Below are 7,219 nucleotides of genomic sequence, written 5' to 3' on the forward strand. Positions count from 1 at the left end.
CACACACACGCACACGCACACGCACACGCACACACACACACACACACACACACGTGCGCACACACGCATGCACACACAGGCATGCATGCATCCACGCACCCATCCACTCCTGCCACCTGCTGAATCTGTTAAGTGTTTCTTGCTTGTATATTATTTCAGGCCTGACTACTTGATATTGGATGACTAGTTAGGGGGCTCCTCCCTGGGGGAAGGCTACTTCTATCCCTCAACAGTTGCCCATAGTTCTTTGTCTAGGGGTGGGCCCTGTGAGATTCCCAAACCTTCCATGGTCAGATTGATCAGTAGTTCTTAATTGGTAGGAAGTATATATGGATTTTTGGAGTTATTTTTTAAAAATATTTTGGAATTATAGGTGTGTGTGTGTGTGTGTGTGTGTAATACCCGTGCATGAGTGTGTGTATACACATATATTTAAATCCCTGGTGAATAAAAAGGACTGTATAAGATTATCATAAATGACCACAAGTCCAAAAAAGATTATATTAAAAATTTAATAATTCAGTACTTCCTGTTAATAGTAGATTCAATAATTAGTATAAATAGGAGAAAATCTACCCAGTGGTTTTAATAAGAATTCCTGGATATGATTTGCTGGCGGTGACTACTAATGATAAAATTCACGAATAGAAACTGTCATCACTATAAAGAGGTTTGGATTCACTTTAGGCTTAGTTAGTACATGACTAAAGTTACTTAAATCTCCCAGGACAGGTTTAAACTGATGGTCTGACAGAAGAGCCGTGGTAAGTGGTCTGGTGGTTCAAACCTTGGTCTTGAGGTCAATTTATAGGTGGTGAACTTTGGTAAGATGCTTGAAATGGAACCTACGAAGCCAGTTTCAAACTGCACCTGCCACAAGAATGGACTTCCCAGTGCCCCGTAGGCACAGACTGGTCTCAAAGCACCCTAGAGATTTCTCATATTCCATAATCATCAAGAAGATCGGCTCCCATGGAGGTGTTTACTCCTTACCTAACAGTCTTGGGTACCAGCTCCAGAATCTATACATTTTATAATCACTCTGAGCAGCAGGATCTACTAGTCAAGAGGATAATGTCTCGGGGAGAGAATTTCAAGACTTCTTCTGACTATGCTCAACCACTGTTACCAACAGACCATTGGAGACTTATGACTCAGCATCTAGGGTCGTATCAATCAACTAGGTCCTATCAATCAATGTAGGTCAGAATCAATCAACTTCACCTATTAACATGGAGATTAGAAAGGCACCCTCGTGGTGCCTCCCAGGGTTTGAGTCCTTGACCTGAGGCTCTGTGGTATTTTACTCCAGCTGGGGCTGGAGAGATGGATCAGTGATCAAGAGCACTGGCTGCTCTTCCACAGATCCCCTGGTTCAATTCCTAGCACCCCCATGGTGACTCATGACTGCCTGTAGTTTCAGTTTTAGGGGATCCCATGGGCTCTAAATTTCTTGGCCATTTAGTACACATGTGGCACACAGCGAGTAAGACGTCCAAACATTTTTTAATCAATGCAGCACCTCCAAACCAACACTTACCATATTAGAAATGGAAATGAAGATTAATCTAGGATCTGTTTGCAAGTACTGACATGCCTGTCAAAAAGATATTAATTCAACTTTGCCCTTTGCTACATATGCCAAGAGAGTTTGCGTTCATCGGAAAACATGACCCAGTTATTTGGTTTTATTTTTAAAATGACCTTGGTCTGAAATTTGGACTGTAATCTTCTTGAAAGGCTAAATATGTTATATTCAATATTTAGCTTTGCTCTGAAATAATAACCCCTTGAACATTTTCATAAGCTAGCTTGGTGACTTCGCATAGGCTGTTTAATCTTCTATACCTCAGCTTTCTTTGCTTTAAATTAAATAGTAGAAAGGACCTTAGCCACTCTTAGTTTTGCTGTAAAACCGCATAGAATAAGATTCCACATGCCAATCCTGGTATATATTCAAGAAATGTTAGCTATCATTATTATTATTATTTTAACTTTTAATTTAGATTATTTTAATCTGTGTGATGTGTGTGTGTGTGTGTGTGTGTGTGTGTTTATGTGTGTGTGTGGTTGGTGTTTGTGTGTTTGCATATAGGTACACATACACGTCTTTATGAACTTGTGGAGGTCAGAGGGCAACCTTTCAGGAGTCAATTCTCTTCTTCAGTGTTCTTCCTGAAGACTGGATTCAGGTTTTCAGACTCGGTGGCAAGAGCCCTTGCCCTCTGCCGCATCTCCACAGCCTACCCCTCATTACCGAACAGGTGGGCATTCTTGCCCAATTCAGAATTTATATTCCTTTAGTTCCAGCTCATGATGATTACATTTGCCTTTAGACCCCGACTGTCTCATAATTTCTAATGTTTTCGGGGGCAGGGGGGTGGGGTGGGGATAGCATCCGCAGCTCATTTTGCAGATCTCTGCTGGAGTCTCGAGTGTGACTGACGTGATTCTAGCTTCCTTCAGCAGAGGGTATCCCCTAACAACAACAATCTACAGAGCGGAATGGCTGAGTAATCGCCACTATCGAAGCCAGAATCACACTCGCTGTAATAAATTATGGCCCGCGCTCTGCCTGTGTGTTCAGTTCATGTTTTTCCCATGCTTTCAGAATGATCTCCACCCTCTTGAAAAAAGGCAGGGTCACACTGATGCTTTTGCTCACCAGAGAAAGTGTTTCAAAAAAAAAAAAAAAAATGTCTAGACGGCCACGCCCTTGCCTCAGGTCGTTTCTACAGCTTCCTTTTCGAGAGGGAAGAGAGTATATGACTCCTATAGCTGTAACCTGCCAGATAGGTTATGTAAGCCACTAGCCCATCCCAGAATGCCTTGCGGCTGCCCTGATGCTCAGGGTCACCTCGGCATGGTGACACTCTCCTCCGTCCTGATTGACCTCTTATCCAAGCCAGTCCATCCGCTTCCCCAGTAGCCGCTACATCGCCACAACTCTAGGCTTACGCCGTCTTCTGGCATGCCTCCTTGCCGACCTGTTAGCTCTTTTAAAAGCTTAGATCTTGCATCCTTGCAGTGCAACCCAACAGAACCCACCAGATATTTTTGGTTGGTGTCCTAGTTTGCTTTCTGGTGCCATGATAACATTCTGACCAAAAAAAAAACCCCAAAAAACCAAACCAAACCAAACCAAAAAAACCCACCTTAAGGGAGGACAAGGTTTATTTCCCCTTAGACTTTTATGCTCAGAGGAAGCCAGGGCAGGAACCTGGAACTGAAGCTGAGGCGTGTGGAGGAGACCAGCTGTCTGGTGTTCTTCTTTCTCTGGCTTGATTTCCTTGTACCGCACATAACTACTTCTCATACAGAGCCCAGCCATACCTGCCTAGGGATGGTGGACTCATTCCTCCTCTATCAATTAGCCATGAAGAAAATGTCTCACAGATGGAATGGAGCCATAGGCTGCTTCCATCTCCTCTTCACAGGTGACTCTAGGTTCACGGCAAGCTGACAGATGAAGCCCACCATGACGTTTGAGCTTGTCTCCACGTCCTTTCCTTAGTGTGTGACACAAAGCCCTCCTGGCTGGCTGTTCCCAGACCACCAGGGCCAGAATGTTTAGGCTTGAAACTTGCTAAGATTGTGGGCGTGCTCGGGGCTCCTCTCACGTTCCAGACCAGCCAAGGCTCATTCGTGTCTGCCCATTGGAATGTATCTGAAAGTTACCTATGGGCCCACCGCAATGGCAAACCCCAGAGCGAACAATAATGAGTCTGTAGGTCCTCTGGCTTAAACAGCTGAGCCAAGCCCTCTCAGGCTCTTGCAGAGATTTATTTAAAGTCTGAGTTGGCTTTTTTAAAAAATCCGCATTAGGGAGATACATTTTTAAATCTGACTGAGTCACTGTAACGTTAACATCTGCTTCTTCTGCCTGGGGTTGCAGCCAGATCAGAAGTGGTCTCTTGGCCTCCACATCCTGAAGGTAATTAGTTCTCGGCTCTGTATTTCCTACTGTTCTGTGAGTGGGCCGCCAGAGATGCTTTGGCTTCCAGCGACAGAAATGTGTCATCTTCTACTTGAGGAACTGGTCCGAGCTATTACCCCCCACCCGCCCGCCACCCTCTTCCTCCCGCATCACCCGCCAGAATGGGTCAGCCTAGCTCTATATCTTCCTACAGAACTGAAAAGCAGCTTCACATGACCGTGATGCAAAACTCTCAGAGCAAGTGCTAGGACACAGCGAGCCACTGCACAAATCCGCCCGATGACATTCTTTGGAAATAAGCACTGGCGGGGAGGTCCATAAACGTTAAAGGCATGACTTGATTGACCTATAGGTGCTCCTAGGAGGTTCTCAGAATAATATTTATCTTTCCCAATTTCATGATAGTCACTAAAATGAGAGTTCTCAAGAGCAATGCCTACCATGCCTTCACATGCCCTGTCCTAATGTCTCACCAAGGATTCAAGGACAAACTTTGGTTTCGTTTTAGAAATTTTGTTTTTAAAGATTATGCTCAGGGCCCTCTGCTTTCTAGTGCAAGGGTGAGGCCCCCAAAATCATCCCTGGCCCAACCCTGGGAAGTTTAAGATGAATTTAGTCTAATGTCGATTAGCTTAATAGGTGTGGGTAGCCAGTCAGATTAACATCTCAAACACAATTCTCCCGATGAAACTGAAATTTGCAAAAACTAAGTTGCAGTCACATCTAGAGAAGCGCATGTAATATGAAAAATGATGTGCATGGATATGCTGAGAGCTCGTCAGACTGTGGCTTTATTTAGTGTCACCCTTGCTTAGCCTTGTGAGGACGGTTTCGCTTTTCTCATTCAATCTGTGGAAAAAAATAGTGAGTTTTAAAAAGTTTCATTTTTGAGGCCAGTGGTAAAAGTGCTGCCAAGCCTGACCATGTCAGTTTGGTCCCCTAGTATCATATTATGGGATAAGAGAACCAACTTAGGAATGTTACCTTCTGGCCCTCACATGGTATCCATGTATATGTACACACATGCCAGTAGACATAGGTATGCATGTGTATACATGTGTGTGCACGCGCACACACACACACACACACACACTGTTAACCACTTCACTTTGGTCCATATCCCTTAACCAATGGAAGACCTGGTATTCACACTCACAGTTTCTGCTCTGTTGCACTTAATGTGACCGCTCCAAAGGCCGTGGGACCTGGCAGAATGGAGCCGATCAATGCAGGACTAACATCTCCTGCAATAGCCAACTTTATTCACATCCCCAGACAATTTCCACTCTGAGGGTTAAGAGAGAGGTCAGTCACACGAGTGAGGTTCTCATGAGTTCAAGTTGTCTACAGTCCTAAGGACTAGCCACAAGTGGCAAAGACATGTCTTTCCAGAGAAGCTTATAAAGGACAGTTTAAACATTTAATCGAATAACGGCAGCCAACAGCAGTGAGCAATCTGAAGTGAACTCACTCCTAACTGCTATACCTAGGAGGAGCACAAAAATATATCCCAAGAACAATTCTGTGATTTGAAGAAACCGAGGCCACCAGACTCCTGGCTTGCGCTTTGGAGTGTTCTTACAAGCGCTTAGAATTCTCTCACCACTGAATTCCTGAACTGGGTTCTGACAGGCTAAGATATTTTCCATTTCACCTTTTTAAGAACCCCAGCCTCAAATTTTATATTCCTGTGGACTTTTGTTTTTTCTAAAACTTGAGATATATATGTTAGAGAGATTTTTTTTGGAAATGATAAAGAATTTCTTTTGTGGTTGTATGGAGTACTGGACCACCATTTGTAAGTGGGGTCCCACGTTGCTTGCCTGTAAGGCAGTTCTCATCTTGCGTCTTTTCACAGCCCTGTGGGTTGGATACAAGGAAACAGAAGGAAGCCAGCAAACTGGCTGAGTCCGCCCCTCCTCCCCCAGCACACAGCTACCAGACTCTTGGCTCCTAGCCCCTTCCTCTATACCATAACATATCATGCCAGGCGCCCTGGCAAGCTGCCCCTTACTTCAGGAGAAACGGAGACCATGTCCTCAGGATCCCTGAGAAGCCACCAGGTTCTAGGTGGCCACACACTTGTCCCCGTACAGTTGGTTGGAAGAGGCTGCAAACTCTCTTCCCAGATGGCAGCACTGGCTTTGGGTCCCGCCTTGGCCTCTTTTGAGCAGAGAGCCCAGTCGAATCTGTCTACACAAGTGTATACACAAATGCACTTGCCAACTGATTTAATTAAGTCTGTTCTCAATTCAAATGGTATGTTTGCACAAGAACTAAGGCTCTACAAAATTACCAGTAATATTTATCCTCTAGAGGAACAGAACTTACAGACTGCCACATATATATAACATAATATCATATCATATCTTATTTAATATATAATATTATAGATAATTCTCTCTATATTTTTATATACATATATACATATATGTATACTATATTATGTATAAACATGTATATCATACATATATGCACATGTGTATATGTTTATATATATACACATGTATATACATATACTTTTATATGTATACATAAATGTATGTAAATTCACATGTATATATGTATATATGCACAGCATATAATATACACTATCATATATATTATATAACATATATTATACAATGTACATACATTATATACTATGCATATATGCATATTGTGTATTTGTATATTATGTAATATGTACATATATAAACATGTATATAAACATATATGTATATACATACATATTCTTTATATATACACATATATGTATATATAGCTACATTCATCTATCTATCTATCTATCTATCTATCTATCTAAACAGGATTTCTTAAGACAGTTTAGAGGCTATAGTCCAACAATGGCTGTCTATAAATTGAAGGTCTATGAATCCAATAGTTCTTTCAGCCCACAAGGCTGGATGTCTCAGCTGGTCTTCACTGTGCTCCAAAATCCTGAAGAGATGGGCTATAATGCCAGTAAAGGAATGAACTTGCCAGCAAGATTGAGAGCCCAAGAGAGTAAGCTTCCTCCTCCCATGTGCTGTGTGTAGGCTGCCAGCAGGAGGCGTGGCCCAGATTAGAAGTCTGTCTTCCCACCTCCAAGGTTCTGGATTGAAGGTGTGTATTTGCACCTCAAATGATTTAATTAAGAAAAAAAAAATCTGGGCTGGGTGTAGTGGCGCACGCTTTTAGTCCCAGCGCTTGGGAGGCTGAAGAGCTAGACCTGTGAGCCCCAGGAGACTAGCCTCTAGTGTCTCAGAGCTCCTCTGGTAGTGCGCCTCCCACTCATCTCCC

At 43.1% G+C, this 7,219-nt stretch overlaps 1 protein-coding gene across 5 annotated transcripts in view; it reads left to right on the forward strand.

Annotated features, from left to right (window-relative positions):
• Fam13c (family with sequence similarity 13 member C) overlaps nt 1–7,219 on the forward strand; it is a 109,265-nt gene that overhangs the window by 77,057 nt on the left and 24,989 nt on the right. The window lies entirely within an intron of this gene.

The sequence above is a fragment of the Mastomys coucha genome, unplaced genomic scaffold (genome assembly GCF_008632895.1).
Source record: "Mastomys coucha isolate ucsf_1 unplaced genomic scaffold, UCSF_Mcou_1 pScaffold3, whole genome shotgun sequence".
Taxonomy (NCBI): Eukaryota; Metazoa; Chordata; class Mammalia; order Rodentia; family Muridae; genus Mastomys; species Mastomys coucha.